Source organism: Grus americana, chromosome 6, assembly GCF_028858705.1.
Source record: "Grus americana isolate bGruAme1 chromosome 6, bGruAme1.mat, whole genome shotgun sequence".
NCBI classification, from domain to species: domain Eukaryota; kingdom Metazoa; phylum Chordata; class Aves; order Gruiformes; family Gruidae; genus Grus; species Grus americana.
This window is the reverse complement of record NC_072857.1, coordinates 19,962,126-19,989,292: the sequence shown is the minus strand read 5'-3', so window position 1 is coordinate 19,989,292 and position 27,167 is coordinate 19,962,126.

Sequence of the window (27,167 nt, the reverse complement as noted above, 5' to 3'; positions counted from 1 at the left end):
TTCCTAATAATGGCAACTACAGAGGTGACTCTCTGCAAATAAGGGCTTACAGCAACTGGACATCCATCATATATCTCCAGAGCAACATTAGACCACCCTAATGGGTACTCCCGTCTTCATTATGATATTAATTCTCTAAATTTCCAAAGTGATTTCATTTGTAAAATGACAAAGGCTGGCTGCTCAGGAGACAAACTGTTTTCATCCCCCTCCTGCATGCTTACAAAGGCTTGCTCTCTTTAGTCTTTGGGGGAAAAGAAATTTGATAGCATCAGATCTCTTGTGATACACAAGGCTGCCTAACAGCTACACCACCTGCCAGCACTGCATGCCTGCCCATCCAGCCTGAAGATTTCTAAAGCAATGGTTGATGAGTAGAACATAGATGTTGGGTTGGGGGGGGGGGAAGCTATGCAGGGAGAAAATAGAGGCTGTATAAAATAGTGTGAAAGTGAGGCGGGATTGAGGGTAAGGGTGAGGTCAGAGCCAAGGCTGGAAACTGAATCAATCTGAACAAGGTTGGTTTGGTTAGATTAGGTAAAAGCATGATTTTCTCCCTGGTGTATCAAAGCCTTTGCTGTGGCTACAAATTCACTGACAGCCAACCAAAGCAAACTTTTCACAAAGAGGCAATTCTTTGCATAGCTCCTGATCTCCAAACTCTTTAGGATTAAATAAAATAAAGATTAAATTGAAAAGGAAATCAGTAAACCTGTGACATCTCTAACGCTTGCCCCAAATAGCGACTAACTAAAGTGCCCGACTGAACAATAGTGAGGAATTAGGAGGTTCTTTTAAGGGCAGCGATAATTGTAACCTGACTGCTGAATGAATTTGGAAGCAATCGAAACAAAACAGCGTTTAATGCACTGAAAAGTGTACAAGACACCAATCTCATTAGGCTTTATCCTGCTTTAAGAGACCACCCAAATGGCATCCTGTAATTTGCTTAGTTCTGAACGTCCTTTCATTTACACTCGTACAGTTCTGTTGCTGTCCAGAGTCGGGTACATGCAGGAGGCAGTGTGAGAGGAGACTTGCACCAAGAAGTCCAGTTCCTCTTCCCGGTGAAGACCACCTTCAGCAAGCAGCTGATTTTAGTTGCTCCTGTGAGTACTCTCTTACAATTTCATTCCCTTTGTCCTTGCTCCACTGCTAGTTTGCTTTCGTACTAGCTACTTTGACACCCCTTTTAGTGAAGAATCTCAATATTCAGGGCCAGCACTTCATACCGGTGTGGCTGCATGGCCCCCAGTCCCAAGGCATCCTGCATCCCGGGTGTCCTTCAGCTGGCAAGAAGATAGCAAAGCTCCTGTGAGGAATTGCAGCCCATAAACACATCCTCACCCAACTCAAACGCGCTGCCTCCCAAGGCACAGGGACACTGTGGCTGCTCTGTGCATGTAGCGATGTGGGTGGCTCTTGGGGTGACTGTGCTGGGCAGTGTGTCACCCAGGGCTGTGCGTGGTTCCATGTCCCACTGCTGTCTTTCATCAGGCATTTACTGCAAACAGGGCTCTTCATTAAATTTTATAAATATAACAAAGAGTGTTTCCATCTCACACATATGAAAACGTTATCGTAAAATCTTGTTTAAAACTAAATTAATTAGCAACATTAAAAACATTGAAGAGGATGGCTCTTTTTTCTCCCAGAAGAAGCCCTCATGTTTAGGCTAGAGTCAAGCTCCTTTTTTTCTAATTCTCTCCTTCTTTCTGGCGCTATAAATCTTGCATCCTTTGCTGAACAGCCACGCAGCTTCAGGAGGAAGCAGACTGCCCCTCTTTTTCCCCTTCTCTGCCCTCCTTCCCCAAATCTCCAGCAATTGTGGCTTAACTTGGTAGTCAGAGACTAGGCTGGAGCTGTAGATTTGAACCCCCTCACACTGAGGAGGTCACTGAACCGTAGTCAGCTCACCAGTTTCTGGGTGAGTGCTTTGACCACTGCTATAAAAGATGAGCAGCGACATCACCACCATCCATCTTTAAAAAATAAAGACTAATCCAGTTGTCCAGCCCTCAAGGAACAAAGCGCCTATGAGTCAGAGGGTTTTGCTGAATATGAATGTGAGTTACATCTTAACGCTTAACTGAAGGCTCTGTGTGTATAGCTTAGTCCTATAGGAAGTACTAGTTTGGATTACTAGCCTCTCTTCATCATTTCCTAGCAGATTTGAACATCACCTCAACTCAACATACTTTCTGCTAAAAATCCTTGTTTTCAGTGGTAAACATGTGCCACAAAAGGCACCTGGATCTTCTAAATTTTCCTCAGAAATCACAGATCTCAAATGTATTTTTGGTTCTAGCCATCGGGACTGAATTTTAATGCTATAATGATCCTGCCAGATGATGACTGACTGCTGTTTCTGTATCTTCTTTTAATATAGACGGGAGAAGGAGACGCTCAGCACCTCCTAGTAATACTCCACTTTCCAGTTTTACAGCTTCATTTTTCTGGATTTTAAGTATTTAGCATAAAGACATGATGGTCTGAGGTGGGCTGGCAGCTGTCCCTACCAGTTATTTATGCTTTCTGAAATTTTGCATTCCATAGACTCAAATTCAAATGGCTGTAAGGAAGTCTACTGTGATTGCTTATCTCAGGGATAAACTTGGCTCCATATTATATGCCTCTGACGTTATTGATGGCCCTCTGGCCCCCAAATTAAATTATTAATGGAAAATTCTTTGTCATTTGTTTCTCAATGTCACATGAATGCAAAAGTATTTTTCAGTGCAGCTTCATGGAGAAGACATTCTCTGTTTGCATTGAACTTCACCTTTTCTGAAAGAGGTGCTATTATTCCTTTCCATCTTTAACGAAACACTGTAGTTCCCTGTCTAAGATTAATCCATTCCAGTTGCTATCAATGAAAGCTCTAGTAACACCCCAAAGTCCTGCTTTTTTACAAAAATCACAGGCTAATACTTAGGGGTTTGTGCCAATTTCATGCAAGTTAGCCAGTATAAATCCACTCTGGCATCATAAACTTTGTTTCTGTCTTCCACAGTTGCCTTCCAAAAGCTTGAAACTCCAGCTTAATGTGTCACTTCAGTATGGGCAACATACTACATAATTCATTAGGGGGAAAAAAAATCCCGTTTCCTAAGCTCTTTGAATGCTCTATATTAATCTAGCACAGAGCTAGAGCAATCCTTACCCTGTGTATAGGCTTCCTGAACTTTATCATGGAAGGAAATTAGCTTCCCAAGGTTGACTGTAAAAGCTATAGTAATTTTTTTTGTGGGGTCTGTGCTTAGGAAAAAGAGGAGCATTGCTTTGCTGGAATTCAGTGGGGTGAAAGCCCCGGTGGCTGGTGGTTCATTTGTGGTGAGGGAAGCCCAGACCCGTGAGGAGTGGTGTGGCATAGAGATTTTGTTGTTAACTGCAACCCGTCTGCTTTCCTGGAAGGGGACAGCAGAGCCGTGACCACCTGACATGGTGCATGCTGCCAGTTAGGCATGGAAGGGTTGAACTGATCTTTTCTCTTTCCAGGCTTGAGGGGAAGTGAAAACATGTTGCAAATGCTACTTAGTCTGTTGGCAGGCTCAGTTTCATAAAGGTGAAAGTGTGGCTGAAAGCCACTTTCATTTGCTCTTTCCACCCAAACAGTACTTTTATTGCTGAGCCTCTGGAAGGCACAATACAGCGTCTGACCGGTGCTCTGCTCTCAGATACCTCTCAAGTAGAAAACAAGTTGTTTGCCATTTTCTTCCCTTGTCAGATCAAACCAATACACATACTCAATATACCTATCTTGAGAAGTTTTCTTTATTGATGACTCTCACTTTCTCTGCAAACTATATATTTTCTACAGTAACCATCCAGGTAAATAGGGTTCACTCTGGAAATAGAAGGAGCAGAACCATATGGGAGAGTATAAAAATGAACTGACCTGAACCACGGTTCTGAAAACATTGTAAATTGTTTCCATACCTTGACAAATGTTCACACTGGTTAGGAATGCCTTTGTTGTTATGACTTGTCCTCTAATTGTCTGGCACCTTCCAGGGAATAGTTCTGCTCGTATGCTAAATTATGACTCAGGGAGATAGTTTGCCACGGGTTTCCATTGTGTTCCCATAGAATCCAATACATGAATAAGCTCAAAGTTTGTTCAACTTTGTTTAATGTTTGTGCGACGTCTGCTTTCAATGGTATTTGAACCGGTGTGGTACTGGAGAGATGTCACAACTTCTGTGCACTCTGGAGTTTGAATATACCTTGCTGGTTTGATAGCAAACTGTTTGGGAGCTTCATGGTGTGGAGAGCCTTACACCCTCTTTTGCTTGCCCAAGCAGCTCTGAAGTAATTTTGTACCCCCTCCAGGCACAGACATTTTAAGAACTCACAAACCTATTGCACATACAACATCTGTGTAGCATAAGTATCATAGACCTGTATGATAAGTCTCTGTAGCACTGCTCTTTCAGAACATTGCCATTCAGGTACATGGGTACACTCAGAAAAATTCTGTTAGCATACATAATTTACTATGAAAAATAGTGGTCCTACATCAAAAAAAAAATGTGTGTAGAGTACAAATATACTCCAAACTTGTTGCTCTTATCCTGTATTTTTATTAGCTCTGTATACAATATTTGTTTGCTGCTATTTGGGATGGTAATAACAGGAATTATGTCTCCTTCACTAAGCAAGCTTTTTTAATATAAATAGGATTTGTATATGCTAATTAATAATGCATTGCATCTACACTGACTACTGGATACTGTAACCCTTAGATGGAAAGGACTGCACATGGGCTGGTCCATTCAAATCCAAATTTGTCAGATTATTCTCTGCGCACCAGAGTGATGCTGCCTTTTTGAGAAGGCATTTTTATTCTGCAGTTCAAGATGGCGAACACCTGGGCATGATATTCTGCTTTTGACCTTGTAAAATCATTTGCAGTTCTGAAAGCAGGAACACCTCGTGATAAAACCGTATTAAGTGATAATGACATTTTGCCAGATTGTGCTGAGAATTGCTCTGAGAAGGAGGAAGACATTTCCATTGATTGTTCATCAATCTTCAGATTGTCTTCAAATGATGAAGTGCTCAGGTTCCCAGCCCAGCAGCTGCATGGCGTGAACGTACCCCACGGCCACAGGGAAGTGGGGGGACGTGGCGAGGCAGAAGGGCACCACCAGAGCCCAGGGTGAGCTCCAGCCATGTGGACCCACACATGGCACGGCATGTGGAGGACAGAGTACTGCCTTCAGGTCTGTATCCTGAGAAACAATATTATCAGTGTTTGGCTTTGCTGAGCCATTCGTGCAGCTTTCCAGTGCAGGAAGAGCAGGTTGATAGTGATACTATTTATAATTCATTATGAGAAGATTGCAGAAGATTGTTGAAGACAGGAACCACTGACCTCCTATTTCCCTTTCATCTGCAGGAGTACATTCATAAACGATAGTCCACTTTAAGGACACTGGAGTGGAGAATTATACTGGGCTGCTTCTTCTACAATCTTCTTTATCTTTTGGGTCAGCAACATCACTAATTGGCACTTGACAGCACTTCCAGATACTCCTTGTGAATCTCATAGTGTGACTGATGGTTGATAACATAAAGAGAAGAATTCGCAGATCCATTTTAGTCCGTCAAAAACTAGACACTGCATAGCATGTACCACATCTGGCAATTGATAGCACCATGTTTGTTAAGGTTATCTGATTGGAAGAGCTGCAAGCAATGAATAACGCAGCAAAGCTGCATGTGATAACCTCCCCACAGTGAAACTGCATGGGCTGACAGCTCCATGCTTGCCATTTTAATATTCTGGGTTTTTAAAGTGGAAAGAGCTAAAGAAATACTCCCAATTTTCTGAATGCACTTGCCAGACAAAGATGTCCTACAATGTAGTTAACAGATATGTTTTTTTTAATGCTGCTGAATTTTTCAAATAAATTTTTCACATCCATAACCAGTATGAATTATTTTTATGCCTGAATGCATTTAAGGAATGAATTTGTTTTGCAGTAGAACTACTGCAACTTTTCTCTCAAAGCCCAAAGAATAATTTAAAATTCATACCCTTTGTTATTATATGTCTAAACCATAGCTTTTTCTATATACTTTATAAACTAATATTTTCAAACCCTTGTTCAATATAAGAAAGATAGTAACCCTGCTTTTCTAATTTTCTCAAAATATGTAGGCGGGCATATACAAAGAAAGAGTTGCTACCAGCCCTAAGGAGTGAAAATTATTTTCTTGTATGTAATTAGTAACGTGCACCTTCTTTGGCTCATTTTACAGATTCCAAAATAGTTTCCTCTGCTGTGGACATCATGCTTGTTAACAGGATCTTCAACAGAAAGTAAAAAGCTGTGTCAGTGCATGCAGTGGACTGGATAGCTCTGACCTGCCATTGAGTGATGGATGTTCTCGTAGCAGCTGGGGAAAATAGCATAACAGAGAGAAATATTGGTGTTGCATTGCATATTTTTGTGCAATATAGTCTTTGAATCTCAAATTCCCCAACACTTGCATGCATTTCAGCACCACATTCCTACGTGTGCATTACATAAATCTGAATTCCAGGCAGCGCTATGCAGACTTGCAAACCCTTCTTCTCTGAACTCTATTATTTATAAGATTAAAACCCCTGAGGTTTCAAATGGCAGGTTTATTGTCAAGTACAATGTACTTTTCATTCTGAATGGACAAAAGCCTTTGAGCTTACCTGAGTCTGCATGGAAACCTGCCTGCCTGCCCTCAGTGCTACCACATGTATTAGTGGAGGCCAATCTTTTCTCCAGGGGTGTGAGACAAGCATCCTGTAGGGCCCTCCACCCGTTACCACTGATATGCGCCCTGTTGGAGGAGAGCTCTTTCTTTACAAGCATTGGGTGGATGGCCTCCATCCAGGGCTGCATCAGAGCTAGAAGCACTCAGAAAATGTTCTTTGTAGAAAATAGTTGTCTGCTCAGTTCAGCTTTTTTGCACTATGCCCACAAACAGATGTTGAACCTTACAGATGTGCTCATTGTTAACAGCCATTCAATGAAAATGGCATGGGATGGCCACAAAGTATTTGCTCTGTGGTAATCTATTGTTTGATATTTGTGGGGTGTGGTGAGACTTTAAATTCATAAATAGAAAAACAGTATAAACAGGATGGAGGAGTTAAAAAATATTTCAGACAGGCTTTGCAAATGTTTCTGGTGCAGATCTCACATCTGCTCATGCAAGTATAGTTCCCAATATCCTAGCAAAATAAACACTTAGCCTGTGGTCAGGTATATTCAGAAGCTAAGGTTTTATAAATTCTTAAATGGAGAAGGCACTAGAGGCTCCTAAGATGGCCATTAAAGACCATATTATGAAGCATTTAATCTGAGGCATTTTAAAGAACCATAGTTGGTCTTCCACAGTGTCAAATGTCTTTCAGATGTGCTGGTGTTAATGAAACATATATTCATCAATCTTTAGGGTGGGAGGTTTTTACAGCTGCTTACCATTGCTACATATGCACATAAAAATCTCCTCTCTTGTTCTCAAATCACAGGCAAGGGAAAAAAAAAGAAATATTTTTTTAACTAAAGACGAGATATGTTAGCCTCTTTGACTTGAACTGCTCCAGCAAGTGATCTCAAAAAGCTGCTGACCACCCTGTTTGCCACATGTTTTTGTTTCCTTTTTTTTTTTTTAATGCCAAGACTTTTAGTACTAATGAAGGCACACAAACAGAAACCAGTTGAAGTTTTGTGAGATCGAGCTAACTAACATTTTGTTTGTTAGTTTTTGTAACAAAGATAAGAGCTTTTGGACTTTGGCTATAAGAATGAAATAAGTAAATAATGGTTAATACAAGAAAGGGCATACAGTTTCTTTTTAATGGATTAATAAGAGCAATTAACCTTGTGGTGCATTAACATTTTAGGGCTGACATGTTTGTGAGTGAGTTTTACATGAAGTGTCCTTGTAAAGGTCAAAGTCAAACTGCATTTTTAAAGAAATGTTAAGCTTAAAAGTTTGTATTTGATGACGTTATCTGTCCAGTGGCACTAGGAATGGCCTAAATTTAATACCAGAAAAAATGAATATGGTATGAGATCCATAGCTGATCAATACAATTTGCAAATGCATATCTACATTATACTGTGTGGGACCAATAGGAATTTATTCAAGAATTAGAGGAGGAGCTATTTTACTTAGTTTTATTTTATTCTATCTAATTCTTTACCTTGTGCTTCCAAGGCAAAGGTATTTTAAGTCAGGTGTATTATGATTTTGCCAACAGATCATTAGAATCTTTAGATTACATTAATGGCAATGGTAAGCTTGCTGATTTTAACATCCAAGCATACAACATGTCCTAAGTTAATTTTGGTCTCTTCCACGTGCCTGTTCAGAAGGGTGAACCAATTAAAGAACTGGGCTGTGTTTATTGAACAGCCAAGATCTTGATGTAACTATGACTTACAGATGCTTTATATAAGCAGAAGGGAAACGATGCATAACCCAGATGGTGAACCAGAGGCTGTTGTGAGGATTCGTCCTCAGAAGTTTGGTTTGGAAAAAAGGGTTTTAGAGGTAACGTAAGAGTGAGCATTGCAGGGAGCAAAGCATGGAAGTTCTTTGTTTTTCTAAGCAATATGTATTTTTTTTCTGAATTCAGACTCATGGATGTAACTGTTTTGGGGTGGGGCTTTCCTCCTCAGGAACGTGCCAGGGGACTATTTAGGACTGTGAATGAATTTTCACGCTGTCTTTGCTGTCTTTTCCATCTTTTGGCACATACTTTAATCTGTCTGTTAGGCCTTTTCCTTTCAAGTCTTCAGTTTGTTGGACATGGTTCCTGCTGGCTGGGGCAGTTTCTGTGGACTCTTCACAGATGAGGAGTCTGTCAGAGGTGGCAATTACATGACTTTATGGCTCATTCCTTCCCTTCTCTCTTATGGGGTCAAGCTCGTGGCTTTAGCAAATACTTTCTAGCTGAGGCCCAGTAACAAAAGATGTTTATCCTTACATTGCTTGCAAGTTTCCTGGCTCTCCTCTTCTTCTCCATCTGACTAAAGGAAAGAGAAGATCCCAGTAAGGATTCTGCCTTTTTTTTTCCCCCGAATATTTTCAGCTTTCTTTTTTCTTACTTGAATTCTCATATTTTCTACAGAAATTATAATCTCTTAGGGGCAGAAGCTATGTTTTATGTGGCTACAGTGACACCATAGAAAGCCAAGAAGGAATTAGGATGCTATTTCTTAAGTGAATAACTTGCTGACATTTAGTTTCAAGTTCTTTAATCACTGTGTCCCTCTCTTTTTTGTAATGCTAGTCCACAATGGTCATAAGGCATTTTGTACTATGTAAATTATTAATTGTTTTTTCACATGCTTATGATACTTCCATCTGCTCAGCTGCATGATTTAGGAGAAGAGTCTCCCTGTTATGTAGCTCAAATAATCCATGATACCCTTGCCTAGCCCTTGAGTGTCAGCACTGAAAAACAAAATTAAGGAACAACCAAGAGAAAACTAAATTGCAGGATTCACGTAAGATAAGGAAAGCATCTGGTCATATTATTTACCATTTATTTATATGAGACTGATGTGACAACAAGAGGCAGCAATCAGACCAAGAGCTGATGATACTAGAATCTGTAAAAGAGTATGTTTGAAGGAAATTACAAATTTAATTAGTGGACAAAGCAGCTGAGGAACTAGCTGAAAGCAAAAAAAAAAAAAAAAAAAAAAAAAAAAAGCACAAGGCAGCTCAGCATCCATAACAGTATAGGCCAGTTCATGGGCACATAGGGTATGTGTATTGCTTCATTTTGGCTGCTAGTGGCAATCCAAAGTTTCAGGCTGTTTAACCTTTGTTTTGTGGTATTGCAGATTTTGTTGGTTTCAGAATGGGAATTAGACCTATAGCAAAGGTCTGGAAGGTGAGCTGAGCTGATCATTTGCTTCACAGGCTTAGGCTGTTTGCTTGACTTCTCAGAATGATTCTTTTATGTGTACAGCATCGTGTCAGAAAAGTCATGGAGATGCTTTAGGGAGAGATGCACAGGCAGAGAACGGAGCCTGTCACAAATGGTGGGGAAACCCCATAATCAATAAAAGAATATCATTGGAAGCCTTGGAGAGCAACAAATTGGGGGAGGGGGTGTTTAAAGATAGAATTCAAGTGTGTTCTTTAATGACTCCTGCAAAAGGCAAAAGTGGTTTAAAAGGGGCTCCATTAAAGACTCAATCCACTTATTGAAAATAAGACTCTGATAGCTTCAGATGGCATCTCTGTGCAGATAAGCTTGAAGAACCTGGCTATACCTGCACCACAATTAAAACATTATCATTATATAGATATTTATTCATTTGTTGGTAGTTCTTTGATGTTGAAAATCAAGCAATTGAAAAGCAAGCTTGTCACAAAATTAAAGTTGATAAAGATAACCATAATGTCCTAAAAATGTTGGACTTAGGCAGAATCCCTAAACTATTACAGAAATTTCAAGAAAGTAGAAGAACTGTTTCTCTTTGTTCGTTGGGAATTCTTTACATCCCTTTCCATCTCTATCCCTCTATCTGTATATTTTAGAAAAAAAAATCTGGGAAATTTTCTCAAGCCAACAGTGCAGTTTGAGAGGACTATCCCAAGATATAGGAAACCAGAGTTTAAGTTCCAACTTAAACAGCCCAGTAGGATCTGAAAATCACAGAACACCAAAAGCACTTCAGAAGAGATCAGTGGAATAATGTCTTCTGGAAATTTCATAGGACATGGCTGGAAGGAGGTGCAGGGAGGAGAAATCAGGTCTCATGTAGTAAGCTCAGTAACAAGCTTTCCCAGACAATGCTGGCAGTAAGGAGATAGATGAGATCCATGCAGTTTTCAGAAAGGAGCACAATGTCTCTCTTTTGTTTGTGAGCCTCCCTGCGTATTTTGTCACCAAAGCAGGCAGATACCCTTATTTAAATAGCTGAAGCCACATCTCAAAAGCTAATCTAATTTCAAATTTTTCTGTACTCACAGCAAAGGCAAAGAGCAACATTGTCTCCTGGATGTTTTTGGTATGTGAACAATGAAGGACCTGCAAGAAAATAGTGAGTTCATGACCAATCATTGTTGTATGGTTTTGTCTAATAGCAAGCAAAATATTCAGCAGAATTCCTTTGATGGCAGTTTGTTTATTGGCAGTGAAACTTATAGGCAGGGGATCAACAGTAAGTGGTAGATCAGCATTTGACATCTGAGAATTTTTTATTAATGAAATGTAGGAATCTACTAATTTTCCTAAAGAAGGGGGGTCATCAGTGATCCTGTCTCTGTGATAAAAGGAATTTTCTCACTATTACCTGCACCCCCTGAAAAACCTCTGCTTTCAAGGGGCGATTCTGAGGGTGGAGACGGACCTTACTGAGAGACATTTGTTCTTGCCCGCTGAATTCCCAGCAACCTGCCTTGGCAGCTTCAGAAGACCACGTTTCAGTGAGGTCCTCTGAGAACGACTTAACATTGAAAACATTTCAGACCTAACTAAGTAGGGTTTTATCTTTTCAGTCTCCTTTCTCAAAAATAAGCTCAGCATCCCTGACTTTTATTCTATTTTATAATGAAACCTGCTGTTAGAGCCACACCATTTTCCTGTTCAAAACTTTGAAGATGGTTAGCATAGGCAAACAACCCAACCTATCTTTGAGTCTCCATCTCACTCTTGTTTAGATGCCTCTCTGTCTTGTCTTCCTAACCTCTCCTCCTCTCTGCAGATACTGCTAGTCAATCTGAAGATCAAAGATTCTGCCGTTTCATTTTTACATGCTTTGTGTTTCCAGCTAATTAAACTGTCTTTTAAATTTAAATGTAACAATACCACTGAGGCAGTTATAGAAATAAAAGTGTGCTGCACTGGTAGTGTAAAAAATGGTCCTGTCCCTTGCACAGCAAATGTTCAGATTGGTAATATTAATGAGAGCAATTGTTACAGGCAATCTACAAACAAAAAAGAACCCTAACTAAACTGGAGAAATACCATTTTTAAAGCCAAATGCAATACTGAGAGAGCATTTCAGGTCCCTAGTGGGGTGGGGAGCATGGGGGTGGTGATATTCCCACAGGGTTGTGGGCAAAAGGGACAAGTCAGTCCTATAACTATAGCCAAGATTAATTTTATGGTATTATTTTTAGAGGGCTGGTCTAATTTTCAGCAGTGGTATCTGTCTCTAAAGGGCAGCAGAAAGTGCTGCAGGATAGGTATGGCTTTACCACGTACTTGACTATGTCCAAAGTATGATAAGAGGAAAAAAATAGATGCCTTTGGAGAGTCTCAGTGGCAGTCCCATAATATCAGGGAAGCTGCTTTGGTCCCACTGCCATCAGAATCTACCAGCCATGGGGCGTGAGGCAGCTGTGGTCCACCTGGGACCGTGAAGGAGGGTGTCTTTGGCTCTGAGCTCAGTATTATCTGTGCATTTTGAACAGAAAATTCAGATGTTAGGACATGATTTCAGAAATATCAAATGAAGTTAAGCTTATTACCATGTTATATCAGATCAAATTTCCAGTTATTTCTTCAATCAGCATTTATTGTATGACTGCATCGTAATAAAGATTTCAGAAATATGATGAAGCTGTACATTTGCAGTAAACGAAGCACCTGTGTTTATTACAAATCTGTGCGCAGGGCTCTATCTGCATAGATGCTTGTCAGTCAAACAGATGTCCCTGTATTAATTCTCTTTTTCTAATTGGGAAATGGAGGTGACATGGCATTTATATCATGACTATTATGTGATTGACATATGTCTAGGCTGAAGCAGAAGCCCAACACACACCCCCTTTGTAAACAGAAAACAAATCAGTGAAAAAGTTGAGTCACACAAGGCTCTGCTTGTTCATTTAAAGTTTAAAGAACAGCAAGTGCAAAATTCATAGGAATAGCGGTCATGTTGAAGACCTAATTATGGGACAATTGGATAAAATTTGTGCACTTAAATATTTACCTGGTGGTGTATGCAAATACATACAAAGATCTGTAATGTATAAGGTATATGCTTTTGGCCATTAATTACTGCTTTTTGCTTTTAGCTTTATCATTTTATTTAAGTTTTCATTAAAAATAAAAAAGTATCATCTCCCACAGTAAAATAATACCTGCCCATAGATTCATAGAAAATGGCAAGCAAACACATATTTAATGCAGAAATTAAATCAAATATTAAAATGACAAAAAATGGTGCATTAACAAAATGTATCCAGCTTTTTTCTCAGCACTGAAGGTCCAGCTGGATTCTGAGCCTTTACAAAAATGTCCTGTTTTGTACAAATAACCAAAAGAAGCCCAATCAAGCTCATCTTTAAACTGGACTTCTCTGAATAATGCTCTGATTATCAAATGAAAGTGATAATTGTATCCAGTTAGCTTCTTAATTTCATTGCATTTTCTCCATTTTTTTAATGTTTCTGTGCTTTTTAAATAATGAACTAAACAAATTCATATATACAAGTATTCCACAAATTTAAAAAATGCTATAGATTATACAATTGCCACATTATCGGGTCTATAACTTTCAAGTCTTTGCTTTGGTAGAAATGAACCAGTAGCAGGAGAAACTGTAGCAGGTTGTCATTGCCTGCTCAGGATGAGAATAGCTTTATAATTACACATTTTCTTCTATCCAGATAAAGATGGCTTTGAATTATCCATTTTTTCCAGGGTGCTGTATATTTAAAAAGTGTAGGAAGGAAAACATGAAAACATACGGCCTTTTGAAGAAAATTAGCAGTAAAAATGAAGTAGAAAAAACATTTCCCTTTTCCTGACTGGCTTGCAACTAATGTGGGTTTCTTGAAGTTGTACATGCCCGCAAAAATGATAAATATATTGGAAAAAGGAAGGGAAAAATGAAAGAGTAAGCTGGCCATATAAAGCAGCTGATGTAAAGATGGAGAGACATAGCCATAGAAACTAGTCACATAAATAGTCATGAAATGAAAAGTTTCAGATTTGTATTGAAGTAAAAAAAAACTACTTAGAGAAAGGCCAACAGGCCAGACTAAATAATCCTCGACTTAACGTCCAATTCTGAATCACATATTAGCTGCAGAGATTTTAATGTAAATATGCCATTACACTGTCATTACAGTGATCAGGCTGCATGGCTCACAGGTCACATCTCAGCCACTGTTAATTTTGCAGGCAAAAGCTTTTTTTCTCTTGAAATGTTAATAACTTTCTATTAGTTAATGTAGCGTGACTAAAATTCAGATTAGATATAATTCATTTTAATATCTGTGACTGGCTATCCCGATCATTTAGCAATGGTTTCCAGCTGAATACAAGATGCTAAATTGGACTCATTTGCATAGCCCTGTTAAAGCAATGCCATTCTCTAAATGTAGGCATCTTCAAATTAATTTAAAAGATTTTTTTTTTTCTGGTTTTGCTACCAGGATAAAACCTTTTGCTAACAACTAATTGAAGTTACTATGAGCCTAACACACATCTTTTTCCTTCTTTTCTCAGGAACAAATGACTAGTTAGTATCATTAACCAGTAAGGGGAAAAAAAATCCACAGTGCTTTTGAGTGCTAAAACGGCCTAATTTGGGAGCTGCAGACAGACCAACCACCACTATTTGCCAGCATTGAAATAAATACCCTTTTTTACTCTTAAGCACACTTAGCTGCATTGCTGTATGTCAAAAGTTAACACTGGACTGACCTTGAAATGATCACTGAATCCACTGGGTTTATTTAAAGATCTGCTATAAAACATATGTTCATTTAAGGTACAGTTTAGCTAAACTAGGCAGCTCTCAGGACCTTCACTGGTTCCTGAAAGAGTTCAACACACTGGAAATTGTGGGTTATTATTAATCACTAATATTCTTCCCTTAATATGCACATATAACACCATTTAATGGTAATGGGAGATACATTAGCTCCACAAGGACAGAATGGCCCTCCAACTTATCAAACCCTATCTTTAAACTCATTTCACCTATGTGGGGTTTTTCTGGGACGACGGCTTGATGCAATCTTGAAGAGGGATGGTCAGAAACCTTTTTCTTTTAAATTAAATGCAAACAAGTAAACGAGTCTATTACTTATATTGTATTAGTTAGTATGAATCACATATTTGGCATACAATATATATTCCTGCATCCAATTGAAAGTAATGCCATTTGAATACTAATTAGACATCCGCACATACAAGGACATAAATCAACTCTGATTTTTTTTTTTTATTATTTGCAGTGTCTCAGCACCTAAAAGCTCTCGCAGCCGAGCCGGGAACTCTATCACGCGGATGTGTGTACAAACATGTGCACTCACACCCTGAGGAGGATCAAAAGAACTCTGAAACTCACAGAGACGAGATGGTTCTTTCTCCTCATTTACATACATGAAACCGAGAACAAGGTCAGAAAAAAACCAGAATAATGAAAGTGTCATGGACTGACACTGCATCAGATTATGTAACTGTAAAATTCTACATGCTTCACAGTGAAGGAATTTACCAATCTTTAATTTAAAATAATTGAGAGATGTGAGAGAAACAGCTGAGGGTGAAAACAGTGGTTAATATGCTTTCGTGTTTCTTTACAGCTCCAAAGTGTTTGATGTTTCTGTGATACAAAGGAAAAGACTCACTGGCTGCCAGTAAGATCCTAAGATTGCTTAGCACTGTAGAGTCATCATCTACCAATTTGTCAAAAATCTTTTGCAACAGTTCAAAAATAGATGTGTAAAAATCATAAAGAAAATATTTTAGATAACACATAGATTCACCTATAGGGCAGAACATTATTGCTATTGTTTTCCTATTGTTGTTAAAAGCACAGTAGCTATTTATTTAAGAATGTAAATAGAAAGTATGAAAAATCATGATCTCTCCATCAGTCTTGGAGCCCAATGGCTCTGGGAGAAAACAGTGCAGTCTCAGTGGGAGGCACCACCTGAGTACCAGATGTAAGACAATTGCGTATGCAGTGGGGAATTGAGGCATGATAGTATCAAATCTGTTGATCTGCTAATATATATATTTATATATACGTAATATCCCTCCACCTTTCTCTCAGTGGGGGACTTGTTCAGACAATTTAAATGTGATTTTCTCTATCTATCTTCTCTACTTTCACTTAAAAACCACAGTGTGTTCTGGAATGCTTTGTCTGCTCAAGTTTTAAATGACTACCAGCACTTTCACTGGGAGTCTTTTCTGATCCCCAGCTCAGTTTCCTTCTCTCAGCTGGTCATAAAACTACACATCAAGCTCATGAAAATGCTTATGTGCAGGAATGTCAGACAGATGTGCTTTTGCATTTGAAATGAATTTGCACCCATTTTTACATGGACATGAAACTTTCATGTGCAGGATTAATGGACAAAAATGTGTATTTTTCATAATTAACTGACCACTTAACCAATCTTGAGTCTAGAGTTTGCTTTTCATAGTTCTCTCATAAAAATCAGAGGTTTGGTTTGGGTTTTTTTTCCTTGCGTTTTGTTTTTTTTTCTTTCTTTTTTTTTTTTTTTCTAGGAAGAACATTTAAAATCATAGATAGAATACTAAAAAACATAAATTGGCTTCTGCTAGGGTAAATATTAAGCTTTGTGTAAATGCTGACTAGTATTGTAATATTAAAAATAAGAAAGCTAGAATCAACAAATTTTAATATCCATTACAGAGTTAAGGTAAGGTAAAACTGAGATCTGAATATCCCAAACTTTGAGAAAGTTTAAAATTTTGTTGATGGCCTAGAGGGATCCAACAGATTATTGGCACAAGACAACCCTGATCTTTTGAGAACTGTTAGTTTTGAATTGATAATTTTGTTTTCAGATATCTTCCTAAATTAATTGTTCCATATAATTTGGTTCTATTGTTAGAACTTTTGGGAAAAAAAGAACTGTAGCAAACAGAAATGAGCAGAAAACGGTCAAATCTATGCATACAGATAAACCAAAGGCAACCATATTCTTTTCTGAACCTGTTGGGCAGCCAGTCGTAGCACACAGGATAGCATACCTATATTAACTGTACTTTCTCCAACTTGTACAAACTCCCGCCACCGAGGTTTTCCAGGGTTGTGCTGGTTCTGGTCTGCCTCTCTCTCCAGAAGTGTGGCAGATAGGATTACTGCTAAGGAAGCCCAGATGAGCTTCTTGCTTGGATAGGGCAGAAGAAGGCTACTTCTAAATATTTTAATTGCTTCCACTTTGGCTGGGAGTAAAAAGGCTTACAGATGGCATTTCTTATCAGCAACCACAGCCTCAAAGCACGTGAATCTGTTTTACCTTGTCAGTGAGCGAAAGGGCTTATGCACAACCCAGTTTTACATTGACTAAGTTCATTGTTCTGTTCCAATGTTGCCGTTGCTATTTTTCTGAGATTATATGATTTCAAAATTATTTTGTATATATTTGATCTCTTCTATTTTTCAGAGACCAGCCGGATGACTTGTCAGCAATTCACTAGGAATAAGGAAGGTAACAGTAACTGCTGTCTGGGGTGGGATGTGATAAGAAGTAAGGGTTGGATTAAAATCTGTAGTGATTGACACCAGAAAGTTCACCCTCTTGCTTCAAGACCATTTCTTTTACACAGTCAAAATAGGCTCCACCCTTTCAGAACTGCAGAAAATGCAGACCATTTTATTGTGTTTGTGTATTCATGGAAAAGAAAATGCTACATTCATGCCAGGTATTTCCATATAAGAAATGCTGTGGGGCAGGGCTGGCTTGGTGTAGCGGTTAGTTTTCATAATCAGGAAAGTGAAAGAAAACCATGTAATTTAACCAGTCAGTTGGAACTATTTCTATATAGCTCAAATAACTCCAAATAATCTGAGAGAATTTTCATCAATCAGTCCCTCTTTTTAAAAAGTTACATGTGTGAGACAATCATGACCAGTTTATGGATATTTTGTTAGTAGAAGAAGAAACTAAATTCAGTGAATAAATTATGCATTACAAATTATTCCCCCAGGATCCAATACAGAACAGTATTATATTGCAAAATTCTGGACTGTATTTATACCTTTGTTTGGCTGATCATCAGACATAACAACACATAGTGTGTAAGCACTTTTCCTAGGGCTTTACCAGTATACGTTCAATGGTTAGCAGCCGCTCTTGCATGTTGTGCTTCCAGCCAACCTGCTACAACCTACTTTTTCACAAGAAAGGTGGCTTCTTTCATAATGCATAAGGCATAAAGACTTTTGTGACTCACTTCTGGACTCAAGAGGGAGATTATTCCAGCTACCCATATCTAAAGTCTGTGCTCAAGTGCATAGGTCAGAGAATTCTCCAGCCAAGAGCTCATACAGCTTGTTGTGCCTTCTGAGATTTCTGGTTTAGGAATACAGTTCTTGCAATGTGACTCTGTGGCCGTAGAAAGAAATAGGCCCTTCATACCACATTTGAAAAATAGCATCCTTTGTCTATCTCCTAGCGTGTAACAGGAATATATAGTGAAGTGCTCAGCTTGTCTTTTTTTTTTCTAGATCTATATCCTCTAGGGCATTGAACTGAAGTTACTTGTGTCTCAGATCAAAGTAATTTCACTTAGAAACTCAGGTTGAGCTTGAAGGCACAGTCTCTTAAGTGAAGGTCAATGGTTTATCCATTACAGCACCCAACCCCAAATTATTTTTGCAATTAGTAATATTTATATCTGTTTTTATAGTGTAAAAGAATAAAGAAAGGATAGTCAGCGTTTTCAAGAAATACAAGTTAAAGGTGTCCTATCATTTAAAATGATATATCATGTTAGAAAGGAAACTTAAAAGCTGGCATATGCAATCTAAAATTAAATACAGATTTTGAATTTCAGGCTGTGAAGCTAAAAAGATCAAAGGAAACTCTTTACAGTTCTTTGGAATTCGGTATTATACTTCCCGGGAGGTCATTTACTCCCATAATTTAGTCTGACTTATTTTGGCTTCAGTTCCATTAAAAGTATGTAGCAAAAAGAGGGCCTCTTTTTACTTTAATTTTTAACTGCAACCTGTCAGTTAAAGGGAAAAAAAAGAAAAAAGAGTGTCTGGAAGAGGATGATCTACAGAAGTACTAATAGCTTTCAAATCTTTTGACTTTTTGAGCCTGATATGGCTAGAAACTTATCTGGAAAGATTGTATTTTAACCCTTTTGACTGTTCTTGGACATAATGTGTGCTTTTATTGAAAGGGAACTTATTCACTGCCCTTGAACATATTCTGTCATTTCCACAATAACATCTCCCTTGACTGCAATGCCTTGCCTTGTTGGACAAAATAATAGGAGGACCCCAAGTTTAAGGTTCCTATAGGTAAACATCAAAAGCATGCCTCTCATAAGTCAGAGAAGTATCCAGAAGTTTATCATCTGTCTGGAAAAACCCAAAAATGAGCAGGATACCTGCTGGGATATGAAAGCAGTGCTGATGGGTCTGAGCGGACTAAAACGTAGTCTTACTTCACTGCATTTTGGGAGCAAGAAAAGCAAGAGTACTTTCAAAAGGATAAGAAAAACTTGAAAGAGCTTTTGCCTTTCAGAAAAGATCTGGTATAGTCCTGAGGTCATTATTTGTTTTATCTATACCAGTTTCCACAAACAGGACCTAAAAATAATAAAAAATGAGAGACGTGGGTACTATATCTTCTAAGACCACGGTAAGACCACCTGGTGGGAGCAGCAGAGGTGGTAACAGAATGCTCTTTGCTGAAACAGGAAGTCACCTTCCCCCATCAGCATCTCTCCTTTTTCCACTAGGGAGTGAAAAGAGGCAGCACAACAGCTGAACTTTCCATCTGCAAGAGGTTGGCCTTGGCCAAGCTTAGGGCTGGGGAATGGGGCAGAGAGATGCAGTCTGTGAAAGGGTTTGCCCCCTGCTTGACATTCAGGCTTTCAACTGATCCTGAAGGGAGTGCCCAGCAAAACCACCCAAGAGCTGTATGATCTCATTCCTTTGTTATAGTGTAGGATGTATTTGCAGAAGCACTCATGGGGCAATTCAGCCTTAGGAGTTGTGTCCAATGCTGCAATATGTTTATATATATATGCGTGTATATATATGGTTTTGCTTCTGGTTTTGACCACATCATTTAATTACTTTGTCATCTTACACTGCAGCAGCTATCTTGTACCTAGTTCAGTGGGATGCACACATTTGATGGCGACTCTTATTTGTTCATCCCTTCTCTCTTTGTTGGCTGTCATTTACTCTCTAAATTGTAACAACTAGAAGTTTTTAAGTGTTTTTTCCCTTCTCTGTAAAGCAGTAAGGTAAATAAAACTACAAAAGCAAAAGTAGTCTTGGACCATAAAGAATGTGATAGACTGGCCTTGTCTCTGGCACTTGGGAAAACTGGGGCTCTTGCTGTTCCATTAGAGTAGACTAATGATGGTCTAGTGTATACTAATAATTTCCCAGCAAGATACGTGCTTGAAAATATCTTCCCGTATGATTAATGCTTCTGAAAACATAGCTGTTTCCATCTGACAGAACCAAATGGATTAGAAATGTTACAAATGCTTTTTTTGCAGTAAAAGGAGTAGTGGCAGCAGAGAGGTTAATTCTCTTTTCATGCAGGTATCTTCTTAGAAGAGAAGTGATTAAAGGAGTTTCTTTTTTGGCATAAAAGTGTTTTTCTAATCTTGTTGAAGTGCCTAAAATGTGTTTGAAGAGCCAGATAAAAGCATGGACTTCTTATTTAATGAGTTACCAGTTACATGTTCCACTGTTTATTTTGCTCTGTCATTGAAACATATTTTCTTAAAATGTCTTTTCCTTCACCACAGTCAATAGGTAATAACGATGCAAGACATTTAGGATGAATTTCAACATTAGATACAAAAGAATAGCTCTTTGCGAAACTTGTACAATTGCACAAAGCCAGAAACAGACAGTCCATTTTAAAAAATGTTGAGCATATCTTAATTTCTCAGGGACACTTGGAACAACATCAGAATTTGTGTTGCAATTTCTCAGCAAGTTACCTACTAGACTGAGTATCCAGAAAAAATTAGCCAGCTGTGGCACCCAAAAATGATTATGGTGATTTACTAATGCCAGGAATCTTCTTTTGGTTACCTTTTGCTTTTCCTTTTCCTTCCCCTTCCGGTTACATTATTTTCTTTATTTAGGTATCAAATATTTGAGCCTAGTAGAAAATTATTTGCATTATAAAAGAAGTATCACTTAGTTTAAATCACAGATGATAGAATCCCCCCCTTCCATGCTAGAAGGAAGAAAAAGCCTCACTACAGCCAAGGAAATGTCTAGCTAAAAAGACTAGCATTGTACCACGCTGCAAATGTTCTCTGCTGGTATTAGATCCTTCAGTGGAAAATTAGGTGCAGGCCTAGGTTGTTTATTGAACTAAAGGCATACATGTGCTAAAGACAGCTCTCTGTTCTCACAAAGGTATCGACTGCTTCTATCATCATAGGATTCCCCACTATGCTTTACCACTGGGGAAGGAATAGATCCAAAGCAGCGAAAGAAAAGGTGTCTGAGCACATGCAGAACTTCCCTGAACAGCAGTGGCTTTTTGTGCTTCTACCGTGTGTTTGAAAAACTATTATGACTAAAAAAAAAAATCCAAAGGCAGAGCTGCTACATGCAAGATGATGCTTACCTGTGATCTCCAAGGACCCGGTTCTCCACTGAGCAGCATGCATTCCCTGGAATCGTGTGTCTGCAATGTCCTGCCTACATCTGGACATCTAAATGGGGTGACTTTCATGGAGCACACAATAGATTCATGGGTTAAAATGGCCTGAGGAAATTTCACTACAGCGTTGAATTTGGTTGACTTTAAAATAAATCAGACAGTGTAGTAGGTTAGCAAAAGTTCTAATTGTACCTACTCCTCACAGAAATAGTTAGGCCTTACATTAACTCTGCTCTTCTTAGCAATTGAGATTCTCCATGTTAAATATTTCTTTTTTTACTATTCCTCTGTCCTCTTCATCTAAACCTGGCTGCCCTCTCTTCCCCCAGAAATTGCGAGAGTTGGAAGGCGCAGCAGTCCAGCTTCAGTATCCATTGAGATCAAACCTAAAGAAATGGACCCATCTCTATTCAAAATGAATTTCCTTTATATAAAAAACACAAAGGAAGCTGAAGCTACATTTCTAAATACTGAAAAGCAAAGAATAAAAGGTGACTTTTCCCTTAAAGTGTTCTATGCCAACGTCATTTAGTGCTTTGGCAAATCCCAGGATATTCTAGGAGGACTAGTTTAGGGTAGCAAGCCATGCACGTACCTTTTCATTAGCCCCTTATTTTCAAACAGAGGCCTGCAGAAATTCCAGTGCTCTGAACCCTCACAGGGGGATGGAGCAAACAGAAAAGATCTTGTTAAAACTGTCCTTCTCCAAAGACTACTTTTTTTTCTTCTTCCTTTTTAAGTACTCTTCTCTGGGAAAAGAGAAACCAGGTTTAGCTGAATATGTCCTCACCATGCCAACTTCCAGTATTTTCCTGGGTTTGTCAATGGCACCAGTCGGTTGTGGCATTGCTTCCTGTTTGTCTCTGGGTAGGGTGCCTGCAAGGAAGCTGAAATGACTTACGTACATGGATAGATTTCATGAGATCAGACTCTGTATGTGCTAAGGCTTCTGCTCTTCCTGTGCAAACCCATGATTAACTATCATTACTATTTAGTTACACAGAAGCAGTGCTTACACAAGGCTAGTGCCTTGCTCTCGTGTGCTGCTTTCTGTCACTCATCCTTCAACCTGGAATCTTTTATTTAGCGTTAGGACTACCTTGAATATACTTCTGTCATCCCTAGCAACTCCCCTCTGCTTTGTACTATAGTCTTTCCAAGCATCACTGATAGCTGATTTTTTCCTCACTTCTCCCTTTTTTCTTCTTCATTAAAACAACCTTTTTAATACTTTCTTTTCTGCCTTAGAAACAGCTTTTTTTTTTTTTTCCTCTGGTTTTTTTTCTTTTCAACCTTTGCTACCTCTGTGAAGTTAAACATCTAAAGGTGGGTCTTCAGCCCATGGGCTCTCTCCTCACAATAGTGGGTCCCCTTCTTTGTTCTCCAAACTTCTACCACAAACTGTTTAAATAATAATAATTAAAAATATTTTAATGTATTTTGGAACTCTATGTGGATAATTTTATAGAAATTACAGGCAAATGTTAGAGTGATATTGAGATTTCAACATTATGCAAGGAGAGTGACATAATTTAAACCAATCAATAAGGGTTAATGAAACCTAGGTCTCATCAGAATAATTTGATATCTTTTGAGGAAAACTTTAGAATGTTATACATGTATAGGGAGAAATGATAGTTTTTATGTGAAGTGCTTTGATTTGATATCACCCAACATTTTATTACAAAACCTGAATATTATGAAACCAATATAGTGCTTATTAAATGGGTTAAACATGACATTGGTCTCAAAATGTAGTTGGAAATGCTGAATAGTCCACTGAGTATGGATGTTTCTAGTGTGTTGTTAATCTTACTGTATTTGGTATCTTAATTCATGATGTGGAAGAAAAGAGTCAAGGTAAGAAAACACTAAGACTGTGAATAGAGCATATAAATAAGAGATGAAGGAATGATGAAAACTGTTATAGGGTACTTTGGGCACAATTAAGTAAGTTGGGCACAATCAAACTTTGCATTTCAGTGAAGGTAAGATCATGTACTGAGGAACAACAAAGAATGTATGTGGACACTTAAAGGAGACTGCACTTGTCCTAGCAAACAATTACACTGAAAGGATTGGCAGGTGAAGAATGGTTCTGTGTAAAATTTCAGTGTGACCATGAAGCCAAAAGGTCCTGTCTTAGCCCTGGTGAGGAAAAAAGGGACTATAAGTAGGAATCTCTATTGCTTCTATGGTGAGCAATGACCTCTCCTGAAATACTGCGTCTTATTCCAAAAACCAGAGTTGTAGAGATGTAGAACAGTACAAGAGGAGTCTGAGAAGAGACAGGAGTATGATTAAAGGCCAAATAATCTGCTGTGTATGGAGAAATTCCAAGAGCACTGCCTATCAATTTGTCAAAGTAAAAATTAAGGGCTGATTTAATTGCAGTCTATAGGCATATATACAAAAAATAAATGTGAGGATACATGCCTCTTCAGTCTAATTAATAAAAACACAACAATATTCAGTGAATTCAAAGAACCTTGGAAAATCTTGATTGAAAAAAGGTATAAATCTGTCCTGGTGAGGATTGTTAATAATTGAAACAATTTATGTAGAACTGTGGTAGTTTCTTCATCACTGAAAATTTAAACATTAGAGCTGGATGTTTTTTTTCCCTGAAAGAAAGACTGAGTAAGACTGAATTCAAAGAAAGCCTGTGGTACACAGGAGGTCAGACAAGATGTTTAGATGTTCCCTTCTGTTTTCACAGTCTATGAATCTGAGCAGGTACTGGTTCAAAGAATTTATCATCTTGTCTTCTATGGGATTACTCATATACTTTAAGTTGAACAGGTGTTTAAGTGCTTTGCTGGATCAGGGCCAAACAGAGCTGGTATCATGCCATTTCAGTGCCACTTCTGCAGCTGTGGCAGAGCAGGACTTGAGGCTGCTATACTACCAGTGGTCATAGTGCTCCAGGTAATTGGCTTAGAATACAGTGTAGATTAAATGCTACAACCAGGACTAATTTTGAATGGGAGTACTGGACTGAAATGTGGTACTACTAATACATGAAAATCACAGCTGTGTGGCTCAAGTGATGCACAGAAGAGGGTTTTGGAGTTCTATCACAATATTAGTCTGGGGTGTACTGCTATAAAAGCACCAGTTTTGCAGGGAGATGTTACACTAAGGTAGGAATTATCTTCAAATAAACTCTATACAGAGTAGAAGATTGTTCCAATCACTTTCTTAACTGATGGAGCCACAGTGGTATTACATGGTTGTGTAGACAAGCTCTTAGTAACCTATTTTAGTGATTGTGGCTTCCTTCCTTTTGTTAACTTTCTCAGTCCCTATCCTATGTAATAACTAATTTAATGATCTGATTTATGTGCAGAGATGTAGGATTATGTCTGGGCAAAGGATGCCTGAACATTTCACACATTTCATCTGGCTTGGATGTGTAGCAGATCAAAATGAAGTTCTAAAAGGAAGAGCTGGATGGGAAGAATCTACTAAAAGACTTAGAATCTTACTGTACCAAGTTATTGTCCTTTTATCTGACAACTTTTGCACGGCTTATCTTTCTCCCCTTACACTCACCATTGCTACCGTCTGGTAAATGCTTTCTTTTTCTCATCTCTCCTCAGCTTTCTCCACCTATATAATACTGTTCTGCCAATATGCTAATGGAGAAGAGCCGTGTGAGGCGGTAATTGCCTTCTCCTCCTGTCATCACTGTTTCTATTGACAGTAGTAGCTATGTATGTTTGGAAATTACATTTGGAACTGTTATCGTTCCATCTTTTCCCAACTTTCTCAAAGTACATTTGGGAAGTACTGGTTCCACTCAAAATTAAGGTGAAAAATACTCTGAGGTAAGGCTTGACTAAAATGCTGGTCTCATATGAAATGATGCCTGTCCACATAAATTCCATGGTACCACTCGGTACCTAAGGAAGACCCCAGCCACCAGGCTCAGGTTTACTGAACTTCCTGTTAACTCCCTGGGTCACGTTCTGTGCTTGTTACTGCTGCAGGCGAAGTAGAGGAGCTGGAAACAAGCAGACCAGAAAGTCTCTTACATGAGTGAGCGAATGTTTGGTGAAAATTTTGGCTATGTTCTTCAGAAGGTGCCTCGTGCAGACAATCTCAGCACGCTCAGGGTGTCGTTCTGCGGTGGAGGAAGGTTTGCTAACATATACCATGCTCTAACTACCCTGCCTTTATACAACTGCTCAGAGGGCCATAGCACGCCAGTGTGCCACAGGGCAGTCCTGTTCAGCATCACCTCAGCTGGGGGGCTCAGGGCTGAAAGAGCAGCCTCTTTAAATAGCGCTGCATCTTTAAAGTGCCCATCTCTTTCAAATGCTGTGGCAGGCAAAGCTTGACAGCATTCATGCTTTCAAAGTGGGCACACATTCTTGTGCATGTCCCACTCCTAAGAAGATAACTATAAAATCTTTTAGTTTCTTGTTTGTATTTAAAAGCCCTCAAGCATCTCCCTTGTTAGGTCTGTATGTACACTGCAATTATGCATACTCTAAGCGCTAAATAAAAACAAAAGGCATTTAACGTTAATTACACTGGAAAGTCACCATATTGCGATCATACATAGCACAACTATTGCTGCCCAGCTAGATATCCCACTTTCATACAAACAGAACCAAATTGAATTACATAAAAAGAAGCTACATACTGACTCCCAGCAGTATGTTTTGACAAAACACTTTGTCTACTTAAATGATTTCAGATGCTGTAGTCAAAAGCCTTGACTGCAAATAATGGGTTCATAAAACCTATCTTTAAAATTTTACCTGACAGTAATGCTGTGCAAATATCTGCACTTCTAGTTCACCTTCTCCGCTTGTTTACATCAGGATTTTAATAGAGTGGCTGTCACAGAACAACAGCTAAAGGCCACTGCTTGATAAGTTGCTGTAAAAATAGACTGTTTAAAATGAGAATTTCCTTCCTAAATTCAGCCATCACAAAAAGGTGGTGGTTAGGAAAGTATCAAAGAGGCACAATTTCTAGGAGGACTGCAATAAAGTCTTTTCAAGTTCAGTGACATTCTAACCAGCGATGACTTTGTAAGAAACTACATTTCCCATCTGTCTTCAGTTCTACTGAGAAATGACAAAAATACAAGGAAAACAGATGGATAAAGGAAAAGTCGGGGAGGGAGAGATAGAAAGAGAGATAGATATTTCTTTTTTTGGATTGGCTCAGTCTCCATATATAATATTTGAAGAATAAACTAACTACATCTCCTTAACCACCTGAAGAAAGAAATTAAACACTCAGGAAGGCCTCCAAAGTTTAACTGTAGAACAAAAACTAACCAAAGAGCATCCGTCAGTCAGTGCCCTATGATTGAGCTGCTGGCTTTCCCCACGCAGAACAGCTGTGCAGAAGGTAGCTGGACGCTGATGGCCCTACATGACCTCCAGGCATGCACATCCAAGGGCAACTCACAAGAAGCCACCCTACACAGCAGCAAGTCTATACTGAATTGCTCTCATCGCGCAAGGTATGAGGTATGGGGAAGGAGTGTATTTTAGCCTCTTGCTTCTTTCCTGAGGAGAAGGCCTGATTTG